The sequence below is a fragment of the Bombus bifarius genome, unplaced genomic scaffold (genome assembly GCF_011952205.1).
Source record: "Bombus bifarius isolate JDL3187 unplaced genomic scaffold, Bbif_JDL3187 scf7180000010271, whole genome shotgun sequence".
Lineage (NCBI taxonomy): Eukaryota > Metazoa > Arthropoda > Insecta > Hymenoptera > Apidae > Bombus > Bombus bifarius.
This window is the reverse complement of record NW_022885586.1, coordinates 5,218,571-5,243,135: the sequence shown is the minus strand read 5'-3', so window position 1 is coordinate 5,243,135 and position 24,565 is coordinate 5,218,571. Positions and strand designations below refer to the sequence as shown.

Below are 24,565 nucleotides of genomic sequence, written 5' to 3'. Positions count from 1 at the left end.
GTAACAGATCCCTTATGTCAGGACATCATGCTTAGTTCCTACCCTTTAGTGGCGTCCTTACGATGAAGGGATGCTGTAAACTTCGTATATCCTTCGCGTAAGACCTCGGTCATAATTTATAGAACAGATTGCTCCATTCTGCTACACTGTTATTGTGATTAACATGGCAAACGTGTTAACTGTGTTTCTGAAACGTCGTCGATCAATTTTCTGCTATCGTGATTCGCAGTTCAAGCGAAGAGAGATTCCTAACTCGAAAATGAGGCAAAGTAAGGCAATCAATTATTTCGTAAAGAGCTTATTTAAAAGCTTATTTAAAAGCTTTCTCTAGAGTCCGATTATAACACGACACTTCGAAGATTTCGATATAAATCAGTGCTTATGAATATTAACAAGATTAAGTTTCGCTGACTGTCGTTCTTGCGCTTTTAAAGGTTTCAGGCTCTTGTCTAGGACATAAAACTTCGTTTATCGTGGCAGAGTATTTTCTACTTAACACAGAGGAAACTGTTAGAGTACGCATAAAATGGTCAATTTCATAGACGTATAAAACGATTTAGGATATAGATACGCTGTTAAATAACTAATAGAAATTACCAGGCAGCAGATACGAATAGCATTAACTAGTAATTTGTTATAACATATAGAAATATCTTACTAGAGTCTTTTCGATAACAGAGACGCATGTGAACGTTCAGACACTTGGATTGATAAACCTAGAGCTCTCGGTATTTAAGTCTGAGGTTAAATTTTGAAGGTTTTATTAGGCAATTAATTAATAAAAGCTACAAATTCTGAAGGTTTTATTACGAATCCGGTAATTAACTAATACATCAATTTCATTGTCGTCATTGTAACAATTTATCATGCAATAGAGTAGACTTTCTTTGAATTACGTATAATTTATTCGTGTGCTTTGAATTTAAATGATTTTGGATAAATCGATCGATTATATCGCATCGAACGCATCAGCACGAGACCCAATTACCATTTCGTGTTGGGCCACGTAATGGCTCTGTATTATTTATGTGTGGCTGAAACTGCTTCTCAGCGACATTTATACTCTTCCTAGGTCGGGGAACGGAACATTAGATAACGCGCTGTACACGCGAAATGCCCGATGCAATTAAACTGCATTATGAGTCCGCTGACTCCGAGTCTCGCTGGCGAACTTCGCTCACTGACAATAACGCGAAATGGATGTGCATTAACACTGTTTTCACGTGTTCATTCCGCGTCAAGTGGCTTAGCCTCAATAGCCCAATGAGTTCACCATTCTGATGAAAACTCGTTTCCATTTGTTACATTCGATAAAACATAGATACCTTTCAATGGATCCAGTTTTTCAAACGCGTGTACATGTTTTCTAATATGCTATCTCGTTCAAAAAAATTGCGAGTGCTTAGATTTATATGAAGTAAGTGAATTTTTTGTATCGTTGCGACACAATTATCCTCCTCTTTGTCTTATTATTCCCGCAATTATCTAATTACCTATTCGATATTCAATTATAAATTTCTATAATCTATCGAATCGTCCATGTATGTTATTGGCATAAGAGGAACAAAAGATATTGAAGTATTTTCAGAAATTGATTTTCAATTCGCATCGTCATTTTAAACGTGTGATACAACGACAATATTAAATATTTAAAATTTTGCATAACTCATGTCAATACACGAATGAAACTAGGTAACTTTCTATAAGTACATTCCAACGATTCTTCTACTTTTGTATATGTCAACGGGTAGTACTTACTGAACGACGCTCGTATAAAGCTGAATTAATTCATTTCATCTACCTGGAAAGTTATATGGAGAAAAAGGAGATACTTGTTTTCAAACGACGAGTTAATGTTCTAGCATCTTCGCCACGAGATATAAAGGCGCAAGGAAACACGGAGGGTATTATTTTTTCAAATAAACACCGCGACTGCTGTAATTCCGCGAGATACGATCTCTTCGTACAATGGAGCAGCGCGGCGGCCAATTCAGCCTGGATAAATCAAAGCGGCGGGTACGATAAAACCTCGGAGACTTTTCTTCCTAGACAGGGATAAACTCGAGCAAGTTTTCCAGGCCGAGGCAATAACCGCGAGACCTCGCGACACCCCCGCAATCATATTCATTCCACTGGTTCTTTTATTTCTTACTCTCTTTCTTTTTCCCTATTCAACCTTTTCCCTGTTTTCAGTTGACTTAATTAACCACACACCTTGACACCAACTGCAGCACACAGCTAATACGAAAACGTGATGCTCGTTTGTCTTCGACTTTGTTTCCTCGACTGTTTGTCATCCCAAGCAAGCTACCGAAAGAGAAACTTTTCTTCGCCCCTTCTTTTCCTCTTATTCGGTTAAAATGAAACAATGACGCTGACGTCGTCACGTAGGGGCTTTACACAATGTCTGTGTGTATCGTTTTATCTTTTTTGTTTCACGTTCCAAGTATTCTCTCCCCGTTTTTCCTTTTCCTTCGAGCGAGCTCTCTCGGCAGGTCCCCTCGTGGCTGCCCTCGAGCGTCTCGAGAGTGGTTTCGTTTTCCCCGAAGTGACGTGCTTCGAGGCTGACTGAAGGGTCTTCTACGAGGCCCAACGCCTAGATGTAATGGGCTTGATGCATCCTGAGGGGTGGATAACCTTCGAGAACAGTGGCTGCTTCGAATCTTTTATCGGAAATTCACGCTCTCTTATTCGTACCTTCGTCTGGAGAATTCTTTTGATCGTTTTGTCGAGACTGCTGTTGAAACCGAGACAGCATTTTACTGTTACATCGTACGTTGCATTATAATATTTAATTTTTGTAATAAAAATCTATATACTGTGTAAAAATTGCAATAAGGATGTTACGATTTATTTATTATTTGGTTACTTTACTCTATTTAAAATTTAAACAATTTGTTCGGTATTTTAATGATTTATAAAAATTGAAGTAATTGATTAATGCTGACAATTAAGCAACATGGCAATTAATGTATGTATTAATTATGTCTCTCGAAATTAATAAAACGATACCTCCTATAGATACATTTAGAACGATTGCTGTATTATTATAATCACTCTGACATCGCATCGAAAATTGTTGCAACATATTTTACGTTAGAAATCACATTCAGTTTGTTTTATAGTTCGTGTTATGATACTACTATATTCATTACAGAAAGGCAAATCTATTTCAAAAAGAATTGGAACCGAAATTAATAAATCAAAATCTTTATCCAGCCATAAATCAACTCGTAAAATTCCAAACCTTTGAACACCCATAAAATCCAACTGTCCACTTCAATAATAGCAGTAATCCAGCGTATGATACATGTCAGAATATAACGTTTCCATCTAGAGATTTATTAAGAACGATTCACCGTACGAACCACGGCGGAAGCTAGCGATTACTATCGTTCGTACGCACGGTATGCAGCATATTCTATTCTGAAACATTAGTACGTAGAATCGAGACACGGTCTGGGTATTCTGGCGCAGCTTAAATCGCTGGTATTACGAGTTTACGCCGCGAAAGCTCTCGGTGGAAAGCCCACAGTACGCTTAAGTGCACAGATAATTGGTTCTGACAAGAAAGTTTAGTCCGTGTTACGGGCCGAACACTTCGTTCCAGAAAATTTCCCAACACTTCCAGCTTTCCACGTGGCTCGACCACAACAGTATCCCAACAGAAGAGTAACGAATTTACTTCGCGTTGGATCACTCACAGAGTGAGTGTTTCGTATTACGTGGAACTAGAAAATCAGGTCAGTCCGCTCTGAAACGAGGCATCGATTTACCGATGAATTCTAATTAGACGAGATGGAGAGGTTGCATTTAAAAAAAAAAAAAAAAAAGAAGAAGATACCCGGTACTCTCTCAATGGCACCAGTCGACACGTTCTCGCTCAAAGGTTCGCGTTTATTGTTCCTACGCCGGTAAAAAGGTGTATTCACTTCGCGTAGAGCGGCGGATGTACGTGCACGTGAATAAGTAGTAGTGATAATGGATCACGCAGACGAGGAACGTGTATTCTTCAGCCTTCGGTTGTAATCTGAATGAAGAGATTAAATTCCTTCGTAGTATGCTACTTGGAATTTCCTCGGATATAAACGATATTATAATCCTGCAGACGTACAAATATATCGCTCGCATTGGTATAGTTACGAGAATTATTTGTATAGGATAATGCAAGTAATTGGAACTGCTTCGATTAGTTGACTTACGTAATAAAAAATATACGATTCCATTAAAGAAACAGTTTGACTTTCGTATACGAAGACTGTAACTTTACAATATTTCTTTGTAAAACACTTTCTACTTAAATCATGTTAATAAGTATTTTTCTAGAACAACTTACAATTAGTAAAATTGTCTTGTAAGTTAAAACATATGCTGTGGAGTTTTATCCCCTTAAAATATTGTATCTTGACAACATTGTAGAATGTCCGCTTTGTTCGTAAATAATCCTCGGTTCGGACAAAATTTTTGATAACCGTTATATTCTTTCACGTTCACTTATAAAGAAAAGTAATCACGTCAGATTATACCTTCTTTGGAACCATTCAACTTTTGTCTGAAGCTCTTTTCACTGAAATCATTACGGAGTAATCGAAGTGATTCCAATTTTATACTCTACCTTATATAATGATCCTGATCATGTCAGGAACATTGGCATAATATTATATATCATGTCAAGATTCCTGACACAACTGTCTAGATTTAATATAGCACGACTAAATATCACGTAATATCTGATATAATGTGATGTAATGTAATGTAAATTGGATTATAATTTAGAACATACATCCATAATTCATAGACTAAATTATTTCACGAACCATCTTTCAACCAATCCTTACTTAGAGAACTTCTACGATTTCATAATAATTATAATACAAAGTCGTGAGTCAAAGATTGCAATAGCAACGAACAAGATTAGAAAGATTTATCTGAAAAATTCGCCACGTAATTTCTTTGGAACAGCAGTGAATCAGTTTTCACGCTTGCAGCTCGATGTTTTCCTTCAGCTTGTCGTACAGCCAACCGAGCTTAAGCTGCTTAGAACTTCGCAACCCCCTGAATGTGGCCGTTCCCGATGTACACAGCCTCGTTTCTCCACACCTACGCGACAATGGTTGGATACGAATTTGAAGCAATGGCACCATTGGTGCCGGCGTAACTCTGATGTATCGGCGGATTAGGCAACCGACCACGTCGTTCCATTTGGATTTTCCTTCGATCTCGATACAGGAAACCTTCCTATTTAGCAAGTAGAATTCCGTCGAAGATACGCTCGTAAAACACCAACCAATTTGCGGCATAATCTCTATATCGTTCCACGGTTATGCTGTTGACTTATTCATAGCTTCCTCGCCATTACTATAATTAGTATTTCTAGTTCGTATTACTATTCGCTATTAGTAATTTTCTCATCCACGATGATGCGATTTTCTTGTAGGTTAAATAAGAGATTTGTTCAAACTTTTCTTCCAACAGTTCTCAGACTTTTTGATTCTGTTAAGAGATACGATTCTTTAAATTTAATAATAATCGAATTAAAGTGCGACAATTAAACCGATAGAAGCCAAGTGTGTAATATAACATATAAATTGCAAATGTAAAAGAATTTGCTATGATTTTAAAAAAATACAGCTTATTATAGTATATCAGAGATACCATAGTTTCTTTAAATTTCATAAAATCATAGGATTTAGACAGAAGACGAAACAGCGGTGAAAAGCTATCGAGCAACTCCTCAGAATCCCCTTTCATAATCACAGTATTAGAAAATTTAATTCGATAAATATAAATATAAATTGACTAAAAAATATTATGAAATGTAGCGTCAACGCAACATCATTAATATCCCATTAATAAACAAATGCAATCGTCGGAAAGAAAGATCTTCATACAGGGGGCTAGAGATATTCTTAAACTCTTTCGTGTCTATTTCGAAAGCAGTCAGGCACAGTGTTCGTCGTTTCTTGTACGTCCTTAATAAACGTGCCGATCCTACCAGGGAGAAGGGATGCAATATAATGGTGCAGGAGTGGTTGCCCATTGTGGCGAACACAATGAATCTCTCGTTTGAGCATTCCTAAGGAGAATGTCTCTGGCAGTTCGACGTGGTTCGGGTATAAATGCCGCGAAGCATCGTTGTCAAACAGCTTTACCACAGACCTCCATTGTCCATCACGATTCGTGCTAATCTGCCTAAACTGAACTCGCTTGTCCTTAATTTTATCGACAGTATCGCAATTTTGCACGAGTGCGTGAAATATTTCGACAGAGAGACTCCATCTATCTCTGTGAACGCAATTTCCATATGACAATAAAATATCAGATTGAAATTCAAATATCGAGACATCGAAAATTGTGCGAGATTTAATATACGCGTGTTATAGCAGACATAAAGGCAAACATGTAATCGCCCATTTTTTCAGGAAAACTTATTGGACGGGCCGAAATAAAATTCTCTCTGGTATTTCGATTAACTCACGTGTCCGATAATACATTCATTTACCATTCTCGCTCCAATGGGACGACGAAATATCACAGATCGATCGGGTTATAGCATTCGGCGCCGAAGGAAACACACCATCGGAACAATGGAGCTCGTTTCAGTTTATATCCCTGAATCGTAAATTCCCTAGTGGCGCGTCACCATCTTACATCCTCGAATATTCATCGTTATTCGCTGCTTTCTTACTTCTGTGTCCATCCATCCGTATTGTTCCGATCTGAAGTACAAAGAGAGTTTCAGATAACACGAGGTCGCGACACGTTGTTTCCGAGATACCCGCTCGTTGCCGGTGTTACGTCGTCCGAGGACATTGTTAGCCCAACGTGCCTGTGCCAGGCGATAAATTGAACGACTTCCGTCTGCGAGAGATCGTGCAATCTGCGAGCTGGTTCGTGCTAACCGAAACTTCTCAAACACTCCTCCAAGATAGGCTCTAATGGGCAAAGTTCCTTTGACGAAACATAACAACCGGTTCTAAGAAAAATTTAATATACATGTGTATGTGCGTATATCGATAGTTTCGAAATGCATAATTAGAAACTGGAACGTATTAATCGGAATATTTTGATAGGAGATAATTTGATAATCCAACTTGAAGTTGAATGAGTCATTAGAAAATTGTCAATAATCAAACCAACCTCCAGTCGCTTATTTAATACTTTTGCACTGAATTTTAGGAATATATGAGATTGAATGATTGACGAAGATTTTGGAGGATTTAGTACAGGGCGATAAGGAACATTTAATTTGCAACAACTCGAAAATAGTTTCCGATAGCTGCTTCTATGGCATTAATCTCATTTCTCGATTTGTCACCAAATTTCAACAGGCGCACACCGCCCGAATAAAATATAATTCGTGTTACAACGTTGGCAAATTTATCAGCAAATTTCCCACGAATCTACGAAGTAATATATGTATACGTATAAAGGGCACAATACACGCAACCGTTGCCCCCATTGTGTCTCGATAAATGGCGATAGCGCTGGAAAGAGAAAGGAACAGTAAAATAAAAAAGGACCACGCAAGCTTCTCATCAACGAGCCGGAAATAACTCATATCTCATGTCAATGTTGCTCCATTTTGTCGCATGGTATTAATTCCTTCGTATTCGTAGCCGCATCGACGCTTTCAAATCTTTCCGCCGACCCAACGAATTCGTTTGTGCCAAAGATGAAACTGTGCCGGTCCCATCACCTCCCCCATTTACGATCGCGTTCATCCATCCCCGAAATTGTCACGGTCGAAGGTTAAATTGGAATCGCGGGCACACCATATAGGCTGAATCTCTATTCTTTCTCTCTGCCTCTCTTTCTCTCTCTCTCTCTCTCTCTCTCTCTCTCCCTCTCTCTCGTGCTGCGTATTATCAAAGTCTGCTAGTGAAACGATTCGATGCTATTCTGGTTTTGTTCTGGTTGCTTTATTTAGCGGGTAAACGGTCGGCGCTCTTCGATACAAAGAAGACTGGATCAAATATATCTTCCAAGTATTAAAAATGTATTTGAGTTTGTAGATACGAGTTATATCTATGACTTGGATATAAGATTCGAGATGTAATTTGCTGATTCGATTTACAGAGTTTCAGTTTGAAATAGATACTGTCACTCAGAAGTACGCGGATACGTTTATTTTTGATCAACAAGATGTTATTTAATTGCACGATTAACTGAAACGATAAATTGAACAATATGGCTATCTATAATTGTCCTGAATACGTATAGCGGAATATTTTTAATTCATTGTTAGAAGTTAATATGCAATAGTAAGACTGACATTTGTAATTAGAAATCCTTGTAAATTTATCTTTTGTCTTTTAAATCACGAATCAAATTAAGAAGGACTCTGTGAGGCGGTGGAAAGGCTTCTAACATTAATAGAAGTAGTCATACTTAAATAGTAAATGTGTCTAGTACATATTTCTACTGAGGTATTACAAAGTGTTAATAGATAATCTAAATTATTCCGCTAAATCCATAAAAAGATGTAAGTACTACTTTCAGCCATTAATTTGCTATTCATTCATGCTATTTGATAAAATTCACGACTGCTGTCACCACGGTCACTCATGTAGAAATTATTGCAACAGAAAGAAAAATTCAATTACTTTATAAGAGGATGAACGATTAAAAATTTAATTTAAGACATTCTTTATTTACGTTAATTACTCGAGCTTTCAACTTCAAACGTGAATAATAATTTCTATAGAGAATTAATAGCATGCGGCAACTTTGTTCGTGTATCGACATTGTCATTTCATTCAGAGATTCGCATCATGCTAAATGAGATGTAAACATGTATACCCATACAGTATGATCCCCTTTATGATGGTAATTTGTGTTTCAGCTAATTCACTGTGCAAATGACCGAGAAAGCTATCAGGCTACAGCAATACTAGGTATCTCATAGCGTACGAATGGAAGTTAGGATGATACTAGCAGGGAATAAATTAAATAAATACGTTAACCATTCGAATTACACTCTTCTTTCGAGTTAATCGCCTGGGTAACGTTCCCGTCCGTGAATTTACGCGCAAAATTCTCTTTCTCGCTCTCTTGGTGTTTTAACAACTTTTCCCACTCTAACAATATAGAGAGAGCAAAAGCGGTAAACACGAGTTGTTTTAAAGCCCAGATATCGTCAGCGAGAAACAAAGAACAGCGAGACGTGGAAGAGAAAGGAAATTTCAAGGGGATTCGTGGAATAAAATAAGAGGGAAGGAAACCGGAAGCTCTCGTAGGAAAGTAAGGCTCGAGAGTAAAGACAGAGAGGAGAAGCAGGTGGAAAAACCGCGAAGAAATTCGAAACACAAATAAGAGGGGACTCGCACCAGAGAAATCGGCCTAGTCAAGTTTCGTCGAGTGCATACATCTATATGCAGCGTTTCCCTTAACTCCTAAAGCAAACTTCCACAGAGGAACACCAAAGCAAAGTACTAGCATTAAGCTTTTGCGTTGAACAGGAACCGCTACAACGTCGACTTTTCGGCAAATCAAAATTTCCTCGACTATTCACGGTGCAATGATAACATCAGGTTACGAAGATCAAACGTTTCACCATAACGTTTCCAACGTTTCCTATATTTTTACAAGCGCTTTAAATAAATACGACGATTGATCCACTCGATGTCGCGTCAATCCACGTTGGAGTCTGGTATACCTCGTTATTGTTTGACGCATAATTAATTCCAACTTTCCTCTGATATCGAATTTAATGAACGACATTATGCTTCGTCACACGACTGTTGTACGAGCACTTGGGTTTCCAGCACCATTGTTTGCCGCGGGTATTATTAATTAAACAACGTCTGAATTATATCGTTCGACAAGGATCTCGAATAACAGAAAAAATATTATTATGGATTAAAATTACGAGGAAAATGTTGTGCTGTCGAGCAGAAAATAAGATATTTAATTCTCATTTTGTTAAATGAATTTTTCCCTTGATTTTATATTGACGTAATCGTAAAGAAATAAGCATACGATGATAAGATAAATGGCTAAATCTGTAAATTCTTTTATTCAACATAAAGTAAATTGAATTTTGTACCAGGGCACAGTGCTATTTTTTACATTTAACAGAAGAAATCAAATGTCCACGTATCAATAGGAATGTTTTTGACTTCTGCTATATTCTTAAAGATCTTGCAGCACTTTATTTGCCAAGTATGTAGGTCAAAATAATAGCTGTCAGCAGTTTTCAAGGATTGTTTTTTACAGGTCTTCATTGAAAACTAGCGCAAGAAGTCGTGCTTTTTCTTCGGAGAGTAGAGACCTCCGCCTAGGAGGAAGAGTTATTTGGACGATAACTGATTTGTAGCCGTGTACCGATTCAATCGCATAAATCTTCTTCCCACCCCTTTCTGTTGGTTCTTTCTCTCGAGCTTGGCTTCGTTTACACTCACGTAGAATGACCTGTGTACGTGTGTTACCCACACCCTTTCCCTAACGGGCAAGTTCGAGTTCGCTCGTGCGCGTTTCCTACGTTTCCACTATCTGACATCCGACTACTGTCACAATAATATCCTTGCTCCTTCGCCACCCTTGTGATTTATCCTTCCAAATGTGCTCTACAATACGAGGGAATTAAGTCACGAAAAGCGTGCAGGTTTGCCTAATTATACAGCCATTTGTTACTCCTTTGTGATTTAGAGAAAGCTAGTTTATAAATAACTATAAGTTTGTAAATTTCATATGAGTTCGTATCTCAAAGTATATAAAATTGGAAATATAGCGGTTGGTTTGAAAGTATCTAATATTCGGCAGATTAAAATTTACCGATAAGAAGTTGTAAATAGTTTGATATTTAATTAACTTACAGGCTAATATCGTGGAAGCTATGTAGATATTTAATTAACAGTAGAAGGGTGTAGACCATTATTAAATAATATTAAATAACTTTTGGGATACTTGTTATTTTATGGATACAATTTGTTGGTCAGAAAGTTAGAAATGATTTTATAACAAATTAAATCATCCAGTAAGATTCATAAAATAATTATTAACTTTATATACTATTGGATAAAATTTAAACACTCGATATTGCCAGAAATTCTCCCACGTTTTTCCTTCCGAGAGTCTCGGTTTCTCGAAATTCGCAAAAAATGTAATTCATAAAATAAAATTCAAAATGAAATAAGATAATGAAACCATGTAAAAAGATACTCAATTCCACTGAATCGCCTCTAACAGAAAAAAGGGGACTTTTGGATCAATACGTACCCAAGAAATAAGAATACTAAAATGTTAAAAAAATTTCGCGTTGAATCGAGCCTGAAATTTTCATCTGTAATAAAATAGAATAAAAAAGTGAGGTAAAAATCACACGAAACTCAAAAAAGGTATGAGAAAAAATACCACGAAAATACTCCATCTATTTCCTCATAATTTATGATATAAACGACATCGTAAGCGAAGAGAAGAACGAATATAAAAGAACATGTATCCTCCGTAATTACTCATAGCGATTTTCGACGTATTTCCACAATCACATTATACTGACAAATCATCCAATTCTCGTTCAGACTCTTGTTTCACATTCGCCCACAACGCCGTCAGTTTCTATCATAACAAACACACCATCGTGCTCCCTTTCTCACCCTTCAACCTCTATGATTTATACTCACGGGTGTCACATTGTGTACCGCTGCGTGCGTTGTGCTAACAATATCTACGTGTAGATACGATTATGCAGCGGCGTCGTTACGCGTTTCCACACACCCTCTCGTGCAGCCGTATGTTCCATGCGCACCCAACTAGTTTGCCACGGTGTATACACTCGTCCTGTATTTGTCGGTTCGTTTGTCTGTTCGCGCTAAGCACGAATCTCGTTCAAAAATCCCACATCCCGGTCACTAAATTCCGCCGCGTTGCAGATAACGTAAAACTTATATCATCACACATGCTGGCTTTGTTTCGCCCACGAAGTGCAGCTGTCCTTTCATAGATAGTCTTTTTTCCATTCTCTTCGTCGCACGGTATGGAGTTCGTGATTAGAGCGGCGAAAAAAATGTTCCAACTGCTTAACGTTGGAATATCGATGTAACATAGATCCCATAATCATTTGCATTTGATATTTTCGAGAAGGGATTTAAATTTTCAAAGCTCATATAAACTATGCGAAGTATAATGCTTTCTACGATATAATATTTGATAGGTGAAACAATTTTCTACCGAGGTTCTACCTTTTTAACTATATTCTCAAAAATATAAATTTGCATAGAAATTCGCAGTTTATTTATCGCAGAACAATTTCAAGTATATACTATGTGTGTTTTACAAAAACATTTTGAAATTTTATTAATACATTGAAATGGAATACGATTGTGACGATTAGATTGGTATTTGAAAGCAATCTGAAAACGCGAATAAATTACAAAGTGCTTACTGCATACATAAACTTGGAATGTTCAAAAATTTACTTTATAGAGATAATATTAGTCAGTCAGTCAAATGAGATCCATTACGTTGTTATTTATTAGATCCAAAACGCAGACGAAATGAACGGTATCTATGGCGAGCTTTTATGAGATGAAAGTATCAAATTACTCGGCCTAAAAGCCACTTTTTATGAGCAACACGCATACAGGCCAAAGTGCTCGCTAATAAAACGTACAATTAACTGCAATCAACGGCCCTGAAAGTTCGATAATCGAGTTCTCATATAATTGGCTCTGATTCCGTAACAACGCGGCCTGTATTAACGTGCGTAAGTTCATTTTGCAATCGGAGCTCGTCTCGTCAAGTGGATCATTCAAAATCGACTAGCGAATATCCTCTCATTATCGAAAATTTTATCCCTCCCAGATTAATTGTCTTCAATAAAATATAAAAAAGATTACATACAGGAATTGATTCTCTGTTAGTTTGGTAGAAAATTGGTAGAAAAATTATATCTATTGTTCCGAATGATTGATGTCGTTAGACAATAATAACAATAAAAAATGAAAAAGAATTAACAGTTCCTCATATTTTTCACTTGACTACCTTCTCTTATTCTCTTATTTCCCTTTTTCTTTTCTTCCTTCGCTTTCCTTCGTTCTCTTCCTTTTCCCTCTGTTCCATTCTATCTTATATATCTATATTTCCACTTCTTTCTTTTTCGTGCTTCCTGTTCCATATCCTTCTCCTATATTTCTAAACCTCTCCAGTATTATCTTTTCTTTCTTTTTTTTACCCGCATTACTCCTTTCTTATCTTTTTATCCTTTCCATACATCTCCCATTCTCACTACTACTTTTTTATCTCTCGTCCTACCTTTCCTTGCTCCCCGTTTCTTTTCCTTCTTCTTTTATCTTTCCACTTTCTTCGTATCTCATTCTTCTTCTCTCCCCTTCAGTATTCCATTGAAAAATAGCGAAACACATTCTCAAACAAGTGTTGACATTTATAAAGTATAGCTCGTTTGTTTCGAAAATGGAAAGTAGCTTTTAAAATCGTAGCATAGGGAATAGCATTTAAGGCAATAAGAGTGTTCGCCAATAAATCATCCTATTAATACTAATCGTCAGGTGCTGCATGACCTACATTCCAGGCTCGAATTCCACCGCAATTACCAGGCGATTCTCCAAACGAAAGGAATTGCCGTGCGTGTACGCACTTACTGATTAATGTTGCGCGATGCTTATTATCAGGTCACAGTGTGATTATACGCGAATGACACCGTGGCTCATATGATTGTAATTGGATGTTAATTATAATGTCCGTAACAGCCAATGCGAATAAACAAGCTAATGGAATTACCGAGTGATTGATCGGGACACCGACAATTGAATATCAAGATGGATATTGATAAGCATTTTAACTACAAGAACCTTTGGTAAACGAAAGAATTCGCTTATAGCAAACGAGGCGACAAAACGAGTCGTTTTTTGAGAAACATTCTCGCAGTGCAATGGATTAAAACGTGAATTGTGAAAGGAGCATCGTTGCGCGAGCGATGCGTTGTATAGAATTCTAACTACGTCAAGCTCGCAGAACACACGTTATAGCCGAGAATACAAAACTTTTCCGTCTCACATACGCTTTTTCTAACTTCCTCTTTCTCTCTCTTTCTCTAAGTCCGTTGTATTCTTTTTGTTCCCTTTAGTCGCCATCAAGAATATCTCGTTACTAGTTACCAGTAGTTGGATGTTCCCCTTCGCAAGATCGTCGATAAAGCGCGAGTGTCGATAACGGGGCGGAATTTAGAAATGGGTCGGCGTTCAGCCAATCAAGAGAAACAAAGGGAAGTTTCGTCAGGCGAGTGAGAGGAAATTTGTTTCTCGAATGTTCTCAAGTTTTTTCATAGGTTACACGTTGCTCGATATTCGCGTTGCAACGATACTACACGCCCGTACTTTTCGCGATAAGGGACGAACTTCGCAGGCCGGATAAAATGAGAGTTTTCGTTCGCTGACTAGCTACTGTGTTATATCAACTTCTCATAAATATTCCGCTGAATTTGCCGATATTTTATCAAGTTTTCTTTTTCGGGCCTCGAATAGGATATCTGACAATTGCGAATAAAAAATGACGTTTAACAAAAGTTTTATGGCGGCCGAGATAAATTTGAAATTCTCTTCCTCATCCCCAAATTTTATCTCTTCATGTATTATGGGATATTATACTATTTTATACGATATAAAAAATTAACGTTAAGAAAATTCGTGTCCTGAATATATGAGATTTTCTTTCCTTTTTTTCGTTAGTCTCCAATTGATCTCGTTGCAGTATTATTTTATTACTTTAGTTTGTATTCTATATTTTATACGACAAACATCACCGATAATATTTATCACTCGAGATATAAAAATACAAAGTAAAACAATACAAGCTAATTTGTCTTAAACTGTCGTGGATATGAATGATCCAACGATAAAAATTAGTCCAATTTTACTAAAAATTTTCGCACTGGTCTGTTCATAAATTAATTATATTTGCGAGTGAATTTCACGAATAATTGTTAAACCGCGCGTGGGAAAATAGAGAAAAGAATTTCTATATATCTGGATTCCGATCAGACAGAAGAATCTCCTCAACTTCCAAACGAACCGCGGTCTGAACCTCTAGCCAATAATTAGATTACCCTCGACACCATTCTGTTATCTCTACACATAGAAATGAAGTGGATCGCGGATGGAACTGCTGTGAAACATCTATGAAACTACTTCAACTGCTAATGACCCTAATCACTCGATGTCCTTCGGCTTTACAATGATTGGTCTTCAATTAACGTCCTTGACTTCATCCTTCAATTAGTCAGACGTAACAAAAATTTCATAGATCGATTCGAACCACTTGGATCTTTCACAAAATAAAACGAACCGAAAACCAAGTAATTTTTCCTCTTGATCTTTGAAGATTCTTTTAGTCCAAGCTTCAACCTTATTTTACAGTAAAACAAGCGGCTCGAATCGAATTAACTGGCTAATACGTTCCGAGCGCAGGTTCCAACTGATAGGATTACCGGAAACGTTCAATGAACATTGACCTGGTGATTCGAATTCAGTTCAGAGAAACGAGCACGAACAAGGAGCACTAGAGACTGAAAACGAGATTTTGCGACGAGAACGATTACTGCGGCAATTTTCTGGAGAATGCGAAGTCTTCATCTAAACAAGGTATACTGTGGGTTTCAGTTACAATTATGTGTATTGTCTGCATAAAAATTACACCATAAAAATTACATGTATCTATACCGATACATCGCGACAAATTATACATTTACATATATATCTTTATTCATGGATAGTATTAGAACGCCTACTGATATTCATGTGATAACTGTGAACCAAATAAAATATGATTAATACAGAGTATCAGCAAAATGATTAATCAGTTAGAATTTTATATTCACCTAAGATTAAAATCTGAAATATTTAGGAAAAATTTTGTGAAATCTATATGTAACAATTAATTGTATAATAAATGTAAAAGTAAACGTAGAAGCTGACAGGAAAAATAATGAAATTGTGTGTTGACTCTTATAACCCCTGATCTAAATGCCAAAGAAAAAGTGCTATATTAAACAGGATACTTTAAATAGTTTCCCGATCAAATAATAAATATAATGGAAAATCTAATAATAATCGAATATCAAAATTGATTAAAGCAATGATTAAGAGTCGCTGTCGATATAGAGATGCACATATGTAAATAAGTTTAATTCTATTACATAAAATTGATAATAGTTTCATTACAATATTAAATATATGAATTTCTGAATGCAAATACACCAACAATTTAAAGACTTAAACAATAATTCTTTACTTTCCTAAATAATTCTTTAGATGTATTTCATTTTTCCTTAAGTGTCCTACGGAACGAAGGTGCGCATTAATAAAAGAGGAAAAAGATCGATCTAGACAATACTTAACGCCTCTAACAGTAACCAAACGCACGACAGATGGCCTTGAAAAGGCACGAATTATTCACTAGGATTCCTCGATAATTCTGAAAGCACCGTTTTTTCCCGTTAGCCTGAATACTCCATTTGGCTAGCCGCAGGCGTTAATTACTCTCCTCCAATAGAAAATATTCAATCAGACGAGGAAACGCTGCGTGGATCGATCGATACTCTCCTCCGTGGCATTGTTTCGCACAGTGCATCCATTAAGCATGGAGCACGATAATTATTCGTTTTGAGACGGGAACGCTGAACATTTCGGTTGGTTTCGATGGAACTTATGCCTTCGGCTACGAATTAGTTGAACTTCTTTCAATTTTCACCGGGCACCATTCGTCGAATATAAAATGGAATTTTTAACGAGCTTGATTTCAATAGAAACTGAAACGTAGATCGCGTCAGAAACGATTTTCGAAGGTTCACGGTGAAGGTAGCTATTATCAAAATTACCCCCAACTAATAGGGGGCTTATAACCTCAAATGCGTCATCTTTATGGCATGAAGAAAATCGAGGGATACCATTACTCTTTAAACTCGCCCCTACTCGTTTCGCCCTCCGTAATTTCCTCGTTTAATTTCTATTTCTCTCCCTCACGAGAAAGGAAGTTTTACGAGCGAACAGTAGCCCCTACTGTTGATGCGATGCCTGACCAGCTGTTTTAGATATCTTCAGGACGGATCGTGTAATCTTGATGCAACTTAGAGAGCGTTTAAAATAAATTTTATTGTGTGGCTATCGCATTGACATTGATTGAACAGATAAAATTCATCTTTTAAATGTTGCTAACGTTTCAACAAAGTTTATTCATATCAACTTTTTCAAAGTATTCGATTGCATCGTTAAAAATTCTATTTGCTCGGGCACGAAGCAATCCAAATTCGATGATGCTTGAGGCAGTGCTATCACGCAGCGTTTAGAGCCGCTCGAGGAATAGCGACGTTTATTTCGACGGTTCGAGCGTTTAAATTTTAACGAGGAACCGTGGCAAAAAGCGGTGCTACCAACTTGTAACAGTGGCATGCAAAAACTTCATAGACCGGTCGCTGTAAAGTCTGCTGTTCCAGAGTGCCTGAAGATCATCTAGCCGTAGCGGCGCACTATTTATTCAGAAGAAAGTCCTGTAAAAAAAGTCAGCCTGCAAACGACGTAATTCGTGCCGACATGCCGCGAGAGAACTCGAGAAGAATTTTTCTCGCGAACGGCTATGTACAAGGTTTCATCCCTGGTGCTTGACGTCAAAAATATTTTCGCCATTTCGACTGATGCGTGAATTTTTCCTCGGCTCTTTTATCTTTTTATCGGCGCAATTAAATTTGTCGGAGAATTTCGACGCACCCCAAAGTCCACCCTATGTCATTTTCCTTTTGCCCGTGTTGATTTAACCGGCAGGTATGAATATCTCGCAGCGGCAGGTCGACCAATTTGAAAAATTTCCAGCTGAGAAAAAGGCAGCGTGCGCTTACTAAACGTAAGGTTACTAGAAGAAGAGCTTTTGTACGAAGCCGCTACCAATTTACGACGATATGCATAACAAGGAAAATTTTTGTAACGTCCTCGAATTTTCAGGATCTACATACTAGTATGGACTCGCAACGAGAGAATCTAAAATTTTGGTAGACTTCCACGATATTGATCCCAGGATATTGTCGTATCTATATTTTCTTCAAAATAACGAGACTTGGAAGAGAAACGTGCACAAACGGAAATAAAGTCGGAGATATCGAAGAAAAGAGCAACCAACCTGAGAATCATCCACGAGGAGAATCGAAATCTCGAAGACGTGGTTGCGCCAAGAAGAATTTTATGCCAGAAATTCTCAGACAAACAGATTCCTATCTACGCGACAAGATTCAGAATCTTTCGCCTCTTACTAAGATTCTATGTATCCCTTTTGTGGCTCCAAAACACGATACATCGTCTGCACGCGATAAGATTCTCGAGAAATTGTGGCCAAAAAATTCCTTTCGTTTGATTAAACGATCGATAAATTATCCAGATACGTAAACACGAGTACTTCGTTCGCGAGGAATCATCAACCATCTAATATTTCATTCAAGGGGAAATATACACGAGAGAAACGCATTAAACGAATGAAAACATGCAACGAGAAGAACGAACACACTAGTCCCGGTGTAATCGTGGTGAATGCAAGCAAGACAGATGTGGATATTTCTTTTACGAGCCAATTTTTTATGCGATACGCTCGCGCTGAATGCTCCAGTAAAAAATTAAGGTGCATTAACTATAAAATGGACGAAGATCATCGAGAATGAAGGAGAAAGTGTTAGTTAAAATGAAACGGTGCTCTCCGAGCTTTATACCCGCCATCCTCAAACTAATTTCGACTCCTCCAGGATAGAACCATAGCCGAGTATAAAAGAATGAAAAGATTATTCTGGCAAAATTTAGGGGAGATTCATACGATAATCCAGTTTCGCGCGACTGCCGGTCATTCTTCATTTTCTCTGGATGAATTTTTCATAAAATTCTTGGCGTGCGTGTCGAGAATGGGGAAAGTTTCGTCACGTGGGATCCCGCTCCATTGTTCGAAAACGAGTTTCGAAATTTTATCGTGAGAATCGATAATATGTTAGCCACTTTGAAATCATTTTATTCCTCGATAATACCCATATCGACTCTCCGGCTCAACTTCTTTATTCCTAATTCTCCGTACGCGATCGACGCCAGTATACCGTGTATCAATTTCCCATAAATCACACGCACATGCCACGAAATCACATCCAACTACAACCCACGTGCGCGCTCCTACGCGTATGGCGTCGAATTAAACCGAAGTTGGCAGGCTAATCAGAATGTACCGGCTTACAATATATCGAGCGCGATTCGCCGTAATTAAAATGATCCCCTGGTCGCGTTTTATCGGCGAGTATGGCGATTCGTACAGCTTAATAGCGGCAGAGCCAATCGCAGCGTCGAATCGAACACGATCACGCCGCGAGGGAGATTAAATCAGCTCGCATTGCAAATTAAATTCGAATGATGCGCCGCCCGTTTATCTTGTTACCGATTGGTACAGCCTAATAATTGAAATTTCGCGAGGGTCAAACCGATCACGAACGACAGTCAAAAGCTTCGTGCATTGTCTTTTGCATGTGTGCGGACGAAATCTATTGCGAATGGAATATGTAGGTGAGTATGTACGAGTATGCATGTATGGAATTGCGAGCATGAATGGGCCTTATTCGATAATTCCGCTGGAATATGGAGGCAACGATCCACACTTGCGGTTGTCCAAATCGTTAAGTAGCGATTGGACGGTTCTATTGATTCGATGGCGTGCAAGTGACATTGGTGGTTCCCTACACTGTTGGCGAATCGGAAACTACATCACCAGCTATTTTCTCAGGGAGGAAATCCCATGATTGTCAGAACTTGGTTACGTTTGTGTCCATACACAAAGTGACCGCTGTGTAAATGTTTGAAGCGACAAAGAAACCAATTTTGTGAGGAAATGTGGAATCTTCATTATTTTGATGTTGAATAATGTGCATACATAATTTGGTAATTTGATAATTTGGGGAAATGACGTGATTATTTTGTTTCCCAGAATTTCGTGTTATTGTATATTAAATCGTCGTTCGAAATTGTTTAATAAAATTTTATACAGAATGACGTCGAGTTAACTTACCAAGCGATGACAAATTTCAGTAATTTAGTAAATTTGGAGTTTATACGACTTCAATGTCAAGTATAATTATATTAAAAAGTTAACGAAAATTTCGTGTATTGCAATATTTCGTTTCGTATCATCATCATGAATTACTATTTATTAACTATTTACTGGGAATTATATGAGGCAATTTTGTCGCTGTTTCCGACGATATAGTTTGGCAGAAACTTAATTTAATAATTTGAGAAATGTACAATATTACTTCCCAAGAGCTTACGCGCTATTACATATTAATTTATTACTTGCCATTATTTGGCGTAATACCATTTACTGCCACTATGAATATACTATATATATACTATATCTACACTATGTATATTCGAGAAGAAGACAAATCTTGGTAATTGGAAAGATTTAAAATTTGTATAACTTTGGCTTGATATGTGAAGACAATTCAATGAATCGAGAAATCGACAGTTTTCCAGAGTCGTGCATTATTATTTATTACATTTTCAAACAGGATCATTTGGTAGAATTTTGCCGTCCCAAAAATATTGTTCGACCGAAACATATACCGAAATTGGCTCCATAGCAAGTCTTGTATTAACAAAACGTACTGTAATTACACAATGCATTCGTTCTGTATGCAACGGGACAACAATGAAAATTTACTGCACCTCGTTTTGCAAAACACGGTCAGTGTACAGTGCCAACTAAAAGTACCGGATTATTCAACCTACCGGTGCATTTCATAACGGCAGCAACGTACTTTCGTACTCATCGCCGTTTCCCAGCTGTAAACTTTTAAACTATGGGATATATCACCTTTTGTATTCGGCTCACTGTTGCATTTTACAATCCGCGAAGTTTACGCTTAAAGACCTGCAACCTAGTTTAGCTTCAAACCGGCAGATAAACACTCGTCATTCCATGTAAATTTATCCGGTATGTAAATTTTTGAGCCTTATATCTTAAAAGCTAACTAAAAAACAAATTAACTAAAAACCAAAAGATAGCACTTATTGTTTCACCTTTTATCAATCGTGCATCACGAAATAAGCTATTCGTGAAAACACGCACACTGAAATTTGCATGAGAAAAAATTCGCTTGGCGACAGTGGAAAATTGTAACGCGTAAAATTCCACGTTCGTTTACGCGGATCATGCGTTCTGGTAATCCCGGCGGATGTTGAAACGTCGAGGAAGCGAAAAATTCACTACGATAACGAAAAATCATGGCGAACGTTGCAACGAATAACGAGAATGCGGTCTTTTCCCTGTAAAAATGTCACTAGCAACTGTTGACGGAGCTGTGGTACGGTTCTACGGCGATACAAGCGAGTCGATCGCACGTGCTCCTGATATTTTCCGATGGTGCAACGTTTGTCTGGCGAATCCAAGAACCAGCCAACTGCGAACAACGAATTCAACGCGTGTACACGGAGAAAGTATCGTCGATTGCGAGGCTGTTCGCGTTGCTCCATCGAATTAAAGGCGATAACAAAGTGAAATCGAATCAGACGAACGAGAAGGAAAGTGGTTCTAGATAGAGTCAAGCGCTTGGCTAATTGAACAGCCGATAATTTCTTCATTGCCCTATTTACAATAGGAATATTTGCATTGAAAATACTCTGTCTGTGAATTTGGCAAATTGTGGGATAACAGTCTAAGTTTAAGAAACCAAGAATGTTATATCCTCAGAATATCTTTGAACGTGGAATAATTCCAGGCGTTTTTTAAATTAAAGGGAATTTGGTTTTTTTCTCAAATCGGATCAAGTTATATGGAATGCTTAAATTGGAAAGATGAAATTTAACGAGAAGCCATAGAATTAATTCGATTGTTAAAAGTGCGATGACAATGAAGGAGAATAATTACAAAATCTATCGTATAAGAAACGAGAGACGGTTCAAAGGGACAATAATTCTTGATGAAGGCAATAATCTCTTTCAATCGGGAAAGAGTCAGCCTTTATGTTCAACGACTGACATTCTGAATGACCAATTCCGACTGGTCCAATTTGCACAATTTACGCGGTTCGATTTCGCGAAAAACTCGAACGGTTATTGGCTGGCGAAATGTTCACGGTCCACGAATTCCTCAACGCCGAATTTCAATCCCAGCCATTTCGCAACTTTGTTCTCTAATTACAATCCCTGTCGAACTTTTATTTCACAAATAACCAGAAATACAAATATATTATCGACCAGTAAAATCCTCGATAAATTGGATTAATTAACAAAATTTAGTATTGGCATTCATATATATAGTTGATACTCATTTCTAATTATTAATATTTGCTTGACGTTTATAAATATCCAGAACGATAAATATATCACAGACTAATCAAATTTTTATACAGTTCTTTTAATTTTAGAAATCAACAGCATTAATATCTACAGCGACGAGTACATGTATAAATTGATACATATTCTTCCGATAATTTCATTTATTTAATTCACATGATTATTGTTGTTCATACATTTCAAGTTTACTTTTGTTTACTGTTTTCACTTTGAACAATCGTCTCAATGTCTCTTTGAACAATATCTCATTCCACAATGTAATGATATTAACTCAGGGACTCGCAATACATATTTTATGTGGATTATGAAAACAAAATGTTGCAATTTATATGTTTGTTACTGTACACCATCGGTGCATTTCAAATTAAAACATTTGCCTTATTTTCATATATCACTGACTAATGAAATTCTTATAAAAGTTTATCAGCATCGTAATTACATAGCACCAAAAATCCTAACACTGTAGTCTACATACATTATTTATAGTATTAAATACTCATGTCTCATTAAAGTAGTTTCTATGTTTTCAAGAAGAAACACAGCCACGAACATACTTGTAAATAATATAGTCAGTAAAATCCTCATAAAATTTCCCTAGCACCAAAAACTCACAATAGGAATTTATATGCATTATCAATAATTCTATGTATCCATTCCTAATTACAATATCTTTCCCACTTTTGCAAGAAGCTTGAATTGTACATAATAGATAGCTAGTAAAATTCCCATAAAGATCCCTCGTCCGAAAAGTTGTGGCATTACTATCTAAATATACCTATATACCATCAATTTCCTTGCACAGTCCGTATAACGTTTATCGAGGCACCATAACCGCGTCAGCGTCCCCATAGACGATCACAATAAACAGGAAATAGCGTGTCCCGGGAGAAATTACATAGAGTGGCCATTCTTATCAGATACAGGACTTTTCCGTGCAAGATAAATCAGTTAAGCGTAATTTCTCTTGGCAAACTGGAGCTCGACTAAACGGCGTAAAGGGTAGGTATTACAGTATAATCAAGGAAACATATGGGTTTCAAATCAAATTCACGTTACGCAAATATCCATCGAATTCTTTTCAACAAACGAAAAGCTTTTCGGCTGTAGAAAAATAGCTACTGCAACCGAAAAGTTCTATCGTATCGCGTACATCGAATGACAGTTTATTTTCTCGGCTAAATTCAGAGAATTTGTCGCATCGAAACGAGTAATCCCGTTGCAACGCGCATGCCATCGGTGGGGATCAAAGTGCACGCGTTAAATTGCTGCCGTCATGAAAGACGAGAGGACACAGACTGGCGAATTCCCTGCCAAACCGCGTCGAAACCCAGAACGGGCCCGGGTGCATTCGAACGCGTGAACGCAACATTCCAGAAACCGCTACTCTAACAAGGACAGACACTTTGGCCCATTGACGTCACGCTGCGTCTCTAATCACTGCATCACGTTCTGTGCACATACGTACAGAGCGCACGGGATGCGCGAAATACCACGCAAGGTTCGACGCGTTTAAAGGGTAAATAATGAGAAAATTTTCCTGTAATTTTCACGATGGGTTCCGATTTTTCGAAGCGAGTTATCACATCAAAGGTCGCTTTTTCAACATCGCGTAGTGACTGCCATTCTCGTCACGTTATATGAAAATATGTTAAAAATTGAAAAGCGCCCGCGTTTAACAGGCATTGATAATTAATGTGAGTTTTAGCACACGTGGCGCTTTGAATTTTATAATCTTTTTATATCACAGCGCTGCTTCGAAAACTACAGATCTCACGGGATAAAATATTTCCGGAGAAACGAAACTTCTGATTATTCCATTTGCGGTGAGTTTCAGTGAATCGCGCGGGATTTCGTACGATTAATATTAAAAGGCCACATTTTTCTAACTTAAACGCGAAAACAAAGTACATCCTCTCTTTTATCCCGTAGACACGCGTAGCTTTGATTACTCTTGGCGAAAAAAACCTGACACGATACAGGGGTTTACCACCTTTGAACTTTTAATTGCGCTCCAAACGCGATTTACATTTTTTAACCATCCGACCGAGAGACTTAAAACACGTCCGGTTTTCTCCCAGCGATTCACCGCGCGAAAGTTACCGGCTATTTGTTCCTCTCGCAGACAAGATTAAACGGAAAAAGGATTTTCCTTTCTTTCTCTCTCTCTCTCACCCTCTTTCTTTTACTAGATATCTTTTTGGATTGAAAATTTGTTCCTGCATACAGGAGCGATGAAACTATGA

At 37.5% G+C, this 24,565-nt stretch overlaps 1 protein-coding gene across 1 annotated transcript in view; it reads right to left on the bottom strand.

The window, feature by feature from the left end:
- LOC117216364 overlaps positions 1-24,565 on the bottom strand; it is a 136,130-nt gene that overhangs the window by 43,738 nt on the left and 67,827 nt on the right. The gene's annotated exons all lie outside the window — the stretch shown is intronic.